Source organism: Canis aureus, chromosome 6 (genome assembly GCF_053574225.1).
Source record: "Canis aureus isolate CA01 chromosome 6, VMU_Caureus_v.1.0, whole genome shotgun sequence".
Lineage (NCBI taxonomy): Eukaryota > Metazoa > Chordata > Mammalia > Carnivora > Canidae > Canis > Canis aureus.
The window spans coordinates 40,173,080-40,186,052 of NC_135616.1; the positions used below are offsets into that span (position 1 = coordinate 40,173,080).

The window sequence follows — 12,973 nt, forward strand, 5'->3', positions numbered from 1 at the left end:
ACTGTTGGCCAAGTTCGTGAGGACCATTCTTTATTAGTAGAATAGAATAGAATGAAAATAGGTGACATAGGGCGCCCAGGTGGCTCAGTCAGTTTAGTATCTGCCTTTAGCTCAGGTCATGATCCCGGGGTCCTGGGATCAAGCCCCATGTCAGGCTCCCTGCTCAGTGGAGAGTCTGCTTCTCCCTCTCCCTCTCCCCCCTCCACGCTCATGCCCTCTTATGTGCACGCACTCTCACTCTCTCCGTCAAATAAATAAATAAAATCTTTAAAAAAAGAGAAATAAGAGAAAAAGGAAAAGCTGAATCAGTTGTGCCCTCTATACATTCTTTATAAAAAAGATACATGACATATACCTGGTGATATAACATCTATGCAATACCAGCAGAGCAGAATACATGCCCAGTTCTGGAAGACATTTATCTAGAAGACAAGGTAACTCCTTCAGTTCAACAGCATTTTTTCAAAGCATTTTTTTTTTGGGGTAATCTCTAAAGCCCAACGTGGGTCCTGAACTCAACACCCCAAGATCAAGTATTTTGTATTTTACCAACGGAACCCTCCAGGTGCTTCATTTTCTGTTTTAATTACTCGTTTATCCATTATTCATTCCACAGAGAATTCGTGCAACAGTTACTATGTGCCACGGATTATGCCAGACTCTGGAGGGATGAAGCTCACGGAGCTCTGTTTCCTCTGACTATAGAAACGGCTCCATTAGCAATACTCCCTATAATTATTCAGAAGTATGAACTACAGACTATGTAAGGCAAACATATAGACTGAGTTGAATGTCGTAATCAAATGTAACCTAAACAGGTTTATCTAGTTCATTAAATTCTCTGCGTTCATTCCTTCAATAGATATTGGCTGAGCACCTATATGAACTGTGCTAGTCATTAAGGGAACACAGATGATCAAAACACTGCTCTGTTTCAAAGAGCTGAGAACCTCACGGGAGAAGTAGACTCAGAAGCAGACAACCCGACTCACCACAGTGCCGTTGCCGGAGGCGGGCGGCCTGCACTTGCCTTCTGGCTGGGACAACTGTCTTCCCATCCTAACAGTGAAAATGCTTTCCTAGCTTCCCTTGTAACTGCGGAAAGAGCATGGTACCAAATCCTCTGTGAACTTACCAGAAGGATTCTGGCAAAGATTTTCACTTGAAAAGAGAGATTCCCAGAGAGGAATTCCGGACCTTGCATCTCCCTCTGTCGTGAAGGAATTGTGCCTACCTCCCCTTGTGTTGAGGTCCTCATGCCCAGCACCTCGGAATGTGACCACATTTGGAGACGGCATCTTTAGAGAGGTAATTAAATTACAGCGTTAGAGCCAAGACAATTGCAACGTGCTAACTTAGAACCCTGATATCACTGAACCAGCTCTGGAACCATCCGCTTCTGGGCTTCCGGTGAAGAGACAGTAAGTCCCTGTTGTTGAAGCTGCTTCAGATGTGCGAGTCCTGGTGTCACCCAGACCACAGCATCCTAATTGATACATGCAAGGCCAGAGGCCTTGTACAGAGATACACATCGCAGGGACATCCAGAAGAAGCGTCAAGGTGGCGACTCAGCCTGGGTCTTGAAAGATACTCAGAATGTAATCAAGGAAGTGCCTAGACAAAGGGCATTTCAGAAAGGCAGGATCACACAGGGAGCAAAGCCACCAGCTTTGTGGGAGAAACTTAGTAGCTACAAGCCTTTGTTTGGTGTTGTAGGAGTCCCAGCATGGAGCCGGAGGGGTGGGGAGTGAGGCCTTGAGATCCTCGCAGAGCTGAGCCAGGTTGCTGCTGCGGTGGGTCGTGTTTTCTCCGGGGAGTGTGTGCTCCCTAGGGCCAGGGAGCCGCACCACTCATTCTGTTGGTCGGGTGCCGAATGCTGTGAGCAGAGGCAGGGATCCCAATAGGGAGTTTCATGAGAGAGTTCAGGAGAGAGAGGAGGGAGCAGAATTCAGGTGGAATAGAGATGGCCGGGGGGTGGGGGGTGGGGTGGGGGGTGGGGGGGTGGGGGGGTGGGGGGAAGACTGGTAGCAGAAAGTTCTGGAGACACACTTGGATGGTGTTGCATACAACCTTATTGGGGGTACAACAATTAGGCATAAATGGCAAGTGACTATGCTTTATAATGTAGCTGAGAACAGAAAGTGAACCTTATCCCAAATGCCAAAACTTTGTCTATTTGTATCACTTTTTATGAAAAATTTAAAAAGATACTACCTACTTCCCTGTCTTTTTCAGCAGAGTCGACGAACTAGATGTCACCCAGCCTTTTCTCGATGACTCATGGTTGTCACCACAAAACAAGCATCATGGTGCAGAGGGAAGGATGTGCTATACATCGTCAGATCTGCCTTTATTCCTGGCCCCATGCTTGCTGATCTGTGTGGTCAGGGAAAAGGTCACGAAAGCTTCTCTGAGTATTTCTCTTTTCCTTGGCTGCCTACTTCACAGGCTTACTGCGGGATAACTCAGAGAATCAGTGTGGAAGGGCTCTATGAACCAGCAGAGACAGACGTGTTAGGGTCCTTTCTCGAGAGCCAAGTGGCACAGGACATGAGGCTGGGCCCACTGTTAAGTCTTACTCTCTTTGGCTGTTGGGTCATTGGCTGTCTTTTCCCTGTCCAGACTCCAGATACTTCCCTTGGTGGAAGGCCTTTTACCCATGCCCCACCTTGACCTCTGAGGGCCATGGGCTGGGAAGCCAGAGGTCAGTCTCTGAATATGTTGTCAGGTGTAACCCAGTGAGGCTCTGTGTGGGGGCCTTGTTCAAGAGATTTGCATCAGCTTGGGCGCTTACAGGACTTTTTCACTTCTGGATTCAGTACTATGTTCCAAAGAACCAAGGATGCTGCAGCCATACCTCCAGTGTGCTTGGATGGCCAAACAAGGAGTTCAGTGTCCACCCCTCCTACTCCATTCTTTTCATGAGGCCAGGCACAGATTCGTTCTTACTACTGATGCACACACCAGGACAGAAAGAGGTCCGAATCCTTGATTGCAGCTGTTCCACAGAGCTGTTCCTTGGATACCCCCCTTGAAGGATGGAGGGTGGGCAGCCCTAGTGGCACAGCGGTTTGGCCCCGCCTGCAGCCTGGCGACCTGGGATCAAATCCCATGTCAGGCTCCCTGAATGGAGCCTGCTTTTCTCTCTGCCTCTCAGTCTCTTATTTATTTATAAAATAAATAAATCTTTAAAAAAATTTTGTTTGAAGGATGGAAGGTCCTTGACTTCCTCGTTCCCTCTCTTGCCTCCTAAGGGGTCCTTGATCAGTATGTTCAGGGGCTTCCAGCCTCTCACACTGACTGTGGGGACTTGGCATATACTGCCCAGTCACAGGACATGGGCACTTTGCTGAAATGGTAGAGAATTCAACAAGTAGATGTACAGCCTGCTGCTGGACACCTGGGCTTCTGTCAGAGTGCTCAGCTCAGGTGTACTCAGTCTTCTCACCTAGAGTGTGAGGCCAACGCCTTGATGCAAGGAGCCACTGTCATAAAGGCCTCTAAAGCACTGAGCATGGACCCTGGTACGAAGTCAGCCCATTAAACAGAAGGTGGTGATGCTGGTTGGAAAAGCCGGTTCTGGGGAGTGGACACAGTCTGAGCTCCTTAGGGCAGAAGCACAGGAGCTGTTAGGACACAGAGATGGGGTGTTCAAAGAGGACGGCTAGGAGTCTGCATCGAGCAGGTTCTAGACCACAGGCTGGATTTTGAATGATCCAGTGATGGTAACTCCTGTGATCTGGGAAGGTTACATGTGGGGTGCAGAGAAGTAGGGTGACACCTGGGAGGCTGTGCTGTTTGGGGGCCGCAGCCAAGTCTGAAGCTTTAACTTTCATATCAAGGAGCTCTCTGTGGCCGTGTTGGTCCCAGGTCTCCTCCCCAACATTGCTCCTACGGGGTCCTCATCTGTTTACCTTGTGCACCAGGTTAAAGTTGGCCAAAGATTCTCTGATACACCTCCTGCAGAGGTGGGATCTATTTCCCTTCGCCTGAATCTTGGCTGGCTTTGACTTCTGTGACCAATAAAGGACAGCAGAAGTGACTTGGAGTGAGTCCTGGTTTAGCCTTCAAGAGGACCTCCAGCTCCCATGGTTTTCTTCTGTAGCCTGGAGCCACCTCTTCCCAGAAAAAGCACATAGAAAGACCCCAGACTGCATGGGCAGGAGAAGGCACCCAGCCTTTGCACCATCCCAGGCAAGATGCCACACATGAGAAAAGTCATCTTGGACTGCCAGGCCGGGCTGAGCCATCACTTGAGATTGCCGGGTAACTCCAGTCTGAGCAATGGGTTGCAAAAGAATGGCCCCGCTGTGTCCTGTCCAAACTCCTGACCCACAAAATCATGAGATATAATAAAATAGCTCTTGTTTTAGGCCAGACATTTTTGTCTTAAATGTTGGGCTGGTTTACAGCAATAGAAAACAGAACAGATAAGGACAAAATGAGGTTTATTTGCAATGTTTTGAATGGGAACAAGGAATTTCAGGGATCAGAAGGGCTTCCCATGATGTCTCCATCAAAATATTCCTAGAGGTGGGGGATCCCTGGGTGGCTCAGTGGTTTGGCGCCTGCCTTTGGCCCAGGGCGTAATCCTGGAGTCTCGGGATTGAGTCCCGCGTCGGGCTCCTGGCATGAAGCCTGCTTCTCCCTCTGCCTGTGTCTCTGCCTCTCTATGTCTATCATGAATAAATAAAATAAAAAAAAAAATCTTAAAAAAATATTCCTAGAGGTAATGATTCGAATACAGAATACAGTCAACCTAGGCAGCCCAGGTGGCTCAGCAGTTCAGTGCTGCCTTCAGCCCAGGGTGTGATCCTGGAGACCTGGGATCGAGTCCCATGTCAGGCCCCCTGCATGGAGCCTGCTTCTCCTTCTGTGTCTCTGCCTCTCTCTTTGTGTCTCTCATGAATAAATAAGTAAAATCTTAAAAAAACACACACATACACATAGTCAACCTCATCACTGTAGCTGACTCAGGACGGGAGCTCATTCACCTGACAAAGCTCACAGACCGACCCATCTCAGGTCCACAAGGGTGGGCTCTACTAGTCAAATGATCTCTTGTGTAGATGGAAGAATTCAGGAAATATTCTGGAGAGGGAGACCCTCCCTTCTCCTCCTACTGAGTATTAGAAGAGGGCAGAAGTCTTCTGAGCAGAAAGAACTAGAAGCAGGATCACCAGACATTTTCCAGAACTCAGCCAGTTCTGTTTTCCTTAAATTGTAAGTGGACAAGTACAAACTCTGCCCTCGGAGGGTTAGCCATATACATAGCCTGGAATTGGCAGGCACTACCCTGTGGCACAACCCCAAATCCCAGAGGGCTGAATCCCGGAATCCCTTGCTCAGGTCATCCAGCATGATAGTGGTGGAGCTGGACTTGGGATCCTGGCTCTCTGGGGCTTTTTTTCTGGGGGGATTTTTCTACTGTACCTATGATGTTTCCTTTAAAGGACTCTTATGGCTGAGCACAGGAGCACGTTTATTTTTTTTTTATTTTTTATTTTTTAAAAAGACTTTATTTATTTATTCACAAGAGACACAGAGAGGGGCAGAGACACAGGCAGAGGGAGAAGCAGGCTCCATGCAGGAAGCCCAACGCGGGACTCAATCCTGGGTCTCCAGGATCACACCCTGGGCTGAAGGTGCCACTAAACCCCTGAGCTACAAGGGCTGCCCAGGAGCACGTTTAAAGAATAATTTATCTTGCAATTCTCCGGGACCCTGACACCCTGGGTGCAGCCTTCTGTTCTGAGTGGTTACCTTCTATCACTCTAAGAAGGTAAGAAGGGGTAGGCATTCGTTTGCTGCCTTTGACAAAGGTGAAAGCAGGCCTGGAGCAGTGGGCTTGTGTGGAGCTCATAGCTTAGCAAGAGGCATTCTGATGCAGTGGGGAGAATTTCAAAGGGTCAGGATTCAGTCCTCAACGGTTTACATTCTAGGTGGGGATGTGGCATCTGCTTCCTCCAAGTGGGTGGGGGAAGGCAGGAAGCCATGAGTAAGCAGGTCTGAGCCATAGGGCTGCTCCTGGAATGGAGGGGAGAGGGAAAGGGAGAGAGAGAGAGGTGCTAGTCATAGAAGGCCTCTTGGAGGAGGTGATAGGCCTGGATTGGGAAGGAGGAGTGAGAAAGAATATCTAGGAGCAAACGTTTTGTGCAAAGTTTCAGAAGCAGAGACAAGCAAGCTCATGTTTGAGGCCTGATAAGAAAATTGCCAGAGATAGAGCACAGGCCCTGGCAGAGGAAGCAGGAGAGGTGCCATCAAAGAAATGGAGGGAGGTCTGGACCAGGTGTCCCATCCCAAGGCCAAACCTTTCACTCTTTCTGTTCCATACACATTTCCAGCTTCCCTGTGCATCTCTCAGGCCTCTGAGGTAGTCACAGCAGCACAGCTAATACATGTTCTCTGATTCTGCTTGCGGTGTGCAGGGCACAGTGGAACCTCCCTGTGCATTTCTCATGTGACCAAGGGGAATCTGCACTTTATCCTAGGAGAGTGAAATGTGAGAGCATTGGGAGCAGGGTGACAGAGGCTTGGCACCTGGCCCCATGGAGCCCTGGTCCTTCAGGGTGTTGGGGAGGAGAAAGAGTTCAGGCTGCCGGGCCCCAGGCTGGGTCTGCTTTTATCTGCATGGGCTCCGGTTCCTGGTGTCATGGTGGAAGGGATTGCATGCAGGGGGCATAATTTGTGGGGCCCAGTGAGAAATGAAAATGTGGGGGCCTTGTTCAAGAAATATTAAGGAGGGCAGCCAGGGTGGCTCAGCGGTTTAGCGCCACCTTTGGCCCAGGGTGCAATCCTGGAGACCCAGGATGGAGTCCCACATCGGGCTCCCTGCATGGAGCCTGCTTCTCCCTCTGCCTGTGTCTCTGCTTCTCTCTCTCTCTGGGTCTCTCATGAATAAATAAATAAAATCTTAAAAAAAAAAAAAGAAATATTAAGATGTTCGGGACACCTGGGTGGTTCAGCAGTTGGGCGTCTGCCTTCAGCTCAGGGCCTGATCCCAGGTCCCGGATCGAGTCCCACATCAGGCTCCTTGTGGGGAGCCTGCTCCTCTCTTTGCTAATGTCTCTACCTCCCTGTCTCTCATGAATAAATAAATGAAACCTTTTTTTTTTTTTAAAGAAATATTAAGAAGTTCAAGACATGGATGGCAAGCACTTACTTCCCTGTAAGTGCAGGACCCAATGCCACAGTCCCTGTCCCTCTGAGACATAGGAAGTTCAGACCTGCATTTAGCCAGTACTCCTCTCCTCTGCTCAGGGAAATCGCTCAGCACCCTCCTTGGGGGATGGAGGAAGGACAGGGAATTGTCGCTGCCAGTTGGGAGCCCGGGGTAAATCTGTCCTTCGGGTGACCCATCCTCAAAGGACATGGGGGGAAGCCGCCCCTCACCCCGTAAGTTCGGGCTGTGTGCAGCCAGGGTACCATGCTGTGTGGGCCATGTCCATACAGAAGGTATGAAAATGGTAAGCAATCTGGGAATTTCTGCCACTCTAGTGCTCTGTAAGTCTGTCCACTTAAGGCACCCCTGTGTGCCTAGCACTCTGCTCAATAGAAAGTCAATGCTCCTGGGCTCCAGGAAGTTTTGCACTCTGATTGAGGATAAAAGATTCCTAAACATTAAATAATTAGAAGACAATGCCAAATGATGCATAATTACACTGTGAATTAAATACGATTAAGTGCCAGAATATACGCCACAAATGTGACTTGCCGGTGCTGCCTGGAGAGAACCCCGGGCAGCTCTGGTGACAGAGCTGTGCTGGGCCTTGAAAAAAATCAGAGAAGTGGAGTGGGCTAGTCCCAGGTGGTATGGGAAGAGGGCGGGAAGGGAGAACAGGCCTGATGACTGCGTGAGCCTGGCAGGTGAACAGACAGGCTGAGCCAAGGGAGAATGGGTGCTGGGAGGGTGCCGTGTGGGAGACAGGGCGCAGGTGACTGCAGAGAGCCAGGTGCGTGAGCTTCACCTGGGCAGGTGCGGCATCACATCACCTGGGCAAGTCTTGATTTTCTCCAGAGATGGTGATCTCTGCTGTTTAAGGTTGTTCTAAGTGATGTGGAGAACAGAGGCAAAAGAAATGTAGATGAAATTAAATGTCCTTATAACCTGCAGCCCATTGGCAAATACTCAGGCGAGCAGAATAGGATGCTCCTCCAGGAACTCCCCACCTCAAAGTTAATGCCTTTCTGGAGGGAAAAACAACCTTAGCTTGACAATAGCCAGGCCTCTAGGATCCTGTGGGTCTTTACCATATGAAAGTCCTTTTGCGAACTTCCTTTGTCTCCACCTCCCCCAGTTCCAACATCTGTGGTCCCAGAGTGGCTCTTTCTGCCCACGGGTCTTGTCCTGAGCTTTAATAAAAACACCATTTTGCCCCCGAAAACATCTTCAGGATTCTTTCTTGCCCATTGGTGTGTGGATCCAAACTTCAAACCACATCACTGAGGATCGAACAGTCAACATAGAGCCTGGCACAGGGTAGAGCTAAAAACAAAAGGTTGACTGTCAGGACAGTTATTTTCACCCAGGTGCTTGGCAGAGTAGCATCAGAAGGTTGCCTGCATCACATCCTGTCTCCAGTCCACTAAAGCTTCGAGCCTCAGTCTCTTCATCTGTACCTAGAGATGATGGTGCCCCCGGCTTGGCAGGGGAGCGAGGGTGAAAGGACACGCGGCCCACAAACACCGAGGATGGGCTGGTTCCTGGCGACCAGGAAATGTCAGGTGTTGGGGTGGCAAACCCTTTACACGCCCTGCAAGGGCTTCTGTCATTCCCACACTGTCATGGATGGAAGTCTCAGAGGTTGAGTGACCAGTCCCTGGCCCCCCGGGCAGTCACCACCTTGAGTCAGAGCTTCATCTCTTCCATGAAGAGAAAATACAATCAGTCCAGTCTGCCTTCCTGGGGCCCCAGGTGGACACGCAGCAGTCTGATTGCACAGCTCTGTGCTTCCAGGATCTTACCTGGTGCGGTGGGACCTGCCCTGCGGTGACTCCCTCCAGGGCAACTGCCTGTGTCTTACTTACCCGTGGGGGAAGCAGTGCCCGACTTCAACCAGCTTCCAGAAGGTGCTGTCACCTGAAATGAAGGTGCCTGGGGTTGCAGCCCCGGAGCAGGACAGGGCTTCGTGTGAACCTGTATCCCAGTGTCAGAGGAGAGTCAGAGACGACTCCACTCCTGGGACCTGGGTCTGGGCGGGGAGGAGGAGGGCAGGGCTGTTGGCACAGAACAGTAAGGTGGGAGAAGCTGACCGGTTGGGTGGAGAGGAAAGTGGGGGGCGGGGAGACACAAAGGTCAGGTTGAGGCAGGTGGTGATGGAGAGACAAGGGCCATTCACTTAGGATTCTGGGCTGTGAAAACCCGCTGATGGCTCCCTACCCCGAGCCTGAGGACTGGCTGGTGACTTGGCCTCAAGGACCCTGCCCTGGAACTGCCCCTACAGGAGAGGCCTGAGACACACCCAGGAAACCACAGTGCTTAGAACACGTGTACAGTCACCTGTCAACGCCCAGAAAAGGAAAGGGAGTCTGGTCACTGTGAGGATGAGGAGCTCTGGCCGGGAGGTGGGGAGGGTCAGTCTAGGAGTCCTTCCTGGAGAAAGAGGCGCAGGAGGAGGAGGAGGAAGGGGAGGAGGATGCTCAGCTTTGGCCAGGAGGGGACAGTGGGCTGCAAAGGAGGAGGAGGGAATCAGGGGGTGATCATCTTTGAGGAAAGATGAGGCTTCCTGCCTGTGGCTGGGGTGCTGGGCATGATCCCCTAGCCCAACTGCAGGAGTTGGGGGGAAGGGACCATCACAGCTGTCCTGAGGGGGCCCAGAACAAGATCTCCAGGGAAACAGGACGAGAATAACCATTGTAATGCACCCTTCCAGCTCAGCTGCCTTCTCTCCCTGCGGGGGCTTTGCTTTCTGCCTGGAGGACACCCCGCTCTCCCACTGCCTCCATCCTCCCTTCCCCGACTCTCCACCTGGCAGACTGTTGGGGAGGAGGGTTGGTCACCTCCCAGTGGGGGGGGGGGCGGGGGGATGCCAGCTTGCCAGCTGTCTGCGCCTTCCCCTTAGCCCATCACGATCCCTTCCTCCCATCTCTTCCTCTGGGGCAAGCAGCACCATCTCTGGGCTCCCACCCGCCCCAGCTCTGACCCTCTCCCCTGAGCCGACCGAGAGCCATGTCCACCTGGTGTCCGTGAAGTGAAGGCCTGGAGGAGGCCACCTCTCTCCCTCCTGGGCTGCTGGCCCTCGCCTGTCCCCGGGTATCTCCCAGGGTCCTCTCCAGCCTTGCACCTCCACCTCCCTGGTGCACCTCAGCCCCAACCTCTGCCCCAAACCCCTCTGCTCTGCCCTCAGGGGCAGACAGCAGCTCCCTGCCCTGACCAGGTGGCCTGTGAGTCCTGGGGGGCCGGGGCAGTTCTGCTTCTGGGATTTCCCCAGCCCACACCAGCAGGAAGTCTGCATGGACAGGGAAACCTGATTCTTGGCCTCAGGCCGGGGACTCAGCCAGACCAAAGTTCAGGCCAGGACCTGTTTCCCTGGTCAGCAGGGGACTCCCACGGACCTCTACTCTCAGGTCTGGGGGTGAGGCCTCAGAGGCCAGGGAGCAAGGTCGGGTGTAGGGCAGGAGCTAACATGAGGTGCAGGGGCTCTGGTGGGAGAGACCTCATGCTGACCCCGCCCCCCTGACCCTGCCCTCTGCTGACCAGTAGGGGGTGGGGGCTCTGTGGGCTGCCTCTGCCCTCCCATCAGGCTCCGGGTGCCAGGCGGGTGTGGCCAGGGCCCAAGGAGCTGATAAGGGGTGTGTGGCAGCCCCACCCTCCACCCTCCTGAGAACCCCCATGTGTCCCTAGAGCAGAGCGGGTAGGTGGGCATTCTGCATCGAGTCCCATCCTGAGACACCCCGGGATGAGGGGCAGAAAAGGAGGGTGACTGACTGGTAGCCGGCCTGAGCTCTGCTGCCTCAGTTTCCCCTCCCTGGGCCGTTGCTGTTGGAGAGGGACAAACCCTGGGGGGGGGGTGGGGCATGGTCTCCTTTCCCAGTGGCTCTGGTGGGGGGAGGGCGGCCAGTCACCCCCTCTCCTCCCTGCTTGTGCTCTGCCCTCACCCCACCTCCCTGCCCAGTTCGCGCTTCCAAATGAGCCCCCGGGGACCCGGAGCAGCAAACACAGAGGGACAGGCAGGGGCCAGCCCCAGGGAGGGAGGCAGACACGGTGACTGCGCACTGCACCTGCCCAGGCCGCCCTCGGGGCCTTCCTCCCGCCTCCCTGCAGACCCTGCAACCCAGGCTGGCCGCCCTCGGGGCTCTTCCCGGGGCCCAGGCCACAGAGACACCCCGGGACCCGGCAGCGAGGCTGGGAGGGGCCGCGCCCACGGGCGGGGCTGCAGGCAGGGCGCGGGGTCCGGGGCTCCCCGGAGCCACAGCCCTGGGCAGGGGCCGGGCCTGCGGGGGAGGCTGTGCCGGCAGCGCCCCCTGGTGGACGGAGCAGCAGCGGCAGCCGCCCGCAGCCAGGGGTCCCAGCCCGCCCTCCTGCACCTCAGGGAGCAGGTGTTTCCTGGACACTTGGAGGGAGGACAGCACGGCCCGGCCCCGCCCCGGGCCCGCCCGGGACAGCTCTGCTGCGGCCACAGTCAGGCCTGAGAGAGGCTGTTCAGGATGCTGCTTACGTTCCGAGGTCTCAGGGCATATCACACACACCTGTCCCCTGGTTTTTCTCACCTGTCCAGCAAGTTATGGGACAGAGGCTGAGGCCCTTCTGGCTCTGGCATCCTGGGATCTAGGTCAGGATGCACCTGAACTGGCTCCCTGTTACCTCTCTGACCTCAGTCTCCTACCTGTCTTTCCTGGGCTCACATTTGCACCAGCCACAGGACCCCTTGCTCCTGGAACAAGCCAGGCAGGGTACTACCTGAAGGCCATGACAGGGGTTGTCACCTGTGCCTGGAAAGTGAATACTCCAGATGCCCAGGGCTACTCCTGATCTCTTTCCAGTCCATTCTAGAAGTCTACTTCCTGATGAAGCCTGTCCTGACCTCCAGGTGTAACCTGGAAACACACTCCCAGGTCCTGACCCCCCACCCTCTCATCCAGAGCCCTGCTCACCTCACTTACTGTGGTTACCGTGCACCGCCTTTCCCCTCCTAATACAGGGAGAGTTTGCTGGGTGCATTGGTGCATGTATGTAAGCGCCGGGAGCAGGGGCTGGTACAAAGTAGGAGCTCATAGTAGGCCTGCACACAGTAGGGCTGGCACATAGGAGGAGCTCGTGGCCTGTTTGTGGGAGGAATGCATCTACCATCAGGGAGGATCTGGGTTAGAGGCTGAAGGGTCCACCTAAACAGTTCACACTTACTGCATGGATATAGTTGTGCAGCTGTGACCACATAGGGATTCAGGAAAGGAGCCTGTGGCCCATGAACTGCCCTGTGGGGAGAGGGAGAAGGGATCAAGGGCTCCTGGGGAGAACCCAGCCCAGGTCGGCTGCTGTCACTCACCGAGTCCACACTGGCACCTGATTTCCCTGCATCAGTGATTCTCAGTGGGATCCATGGAGCATCTGCTGTGAGAGAAGCTCCTCAATATAGGGGTTGGGGGCAAAGATCAGATAAACATGGAAATGCTACAGAAAAGATCCCTTCTGAGATATTCACAGTCCATACTCTAGGGGGACCATCACTTTAATGCTATACTCTGCTTTTCACAGCTTGTATGACCAGGGGATTCATTTTCCTTCTTTTGTTTTTCAGCGAAAGGCCCTATGGAGCTCCTGCTAACTTAGCATCTGAATCACCCCCCAATCTGGGAAATGCCTACTTAGAAGATGAAACTGAACTCTGAGCCCGGTTCCCAGGACCGAAGGTCCCTTCCAGCCTGCAGTGGGTTCCAGAACTGGGCATGTTGGGCAGGAGGGAAGCTGGTGCTCACTGGGTTAGGGCAGGGGTGGTAGGAGCAGGAGGCCTTCTCTGGCAGGACATCTGGGAGC

At 53.5% G+C, this 12,973-nt stretch overlaps 1 long non-coding RNA gene across 1 annotated transcript; it reads right to left on the minus strand.

Moving 5' to 3' along the window:
• Positions 1 to 4,449: 4,449 nt before the first annotated feature.
• LOC144315174 (uncharacterized) lies at positions 4,450 to 9,404 on the minus strand. Its single transcript, XR_013380934.1, has 3 exons — positions 9,028 to 9,404; positions 8,251 to 8,485; positions 4,450 to 4,676 (listed from the first exon to the last, which is right to left on the minus strand). It is a non-coding gene; the product is annotated as an uncharacterized LOC144315174 (long non-coding RNA).
• Positions 9,405 to 12,973: the final 3,569 nt, after the last annotated feature.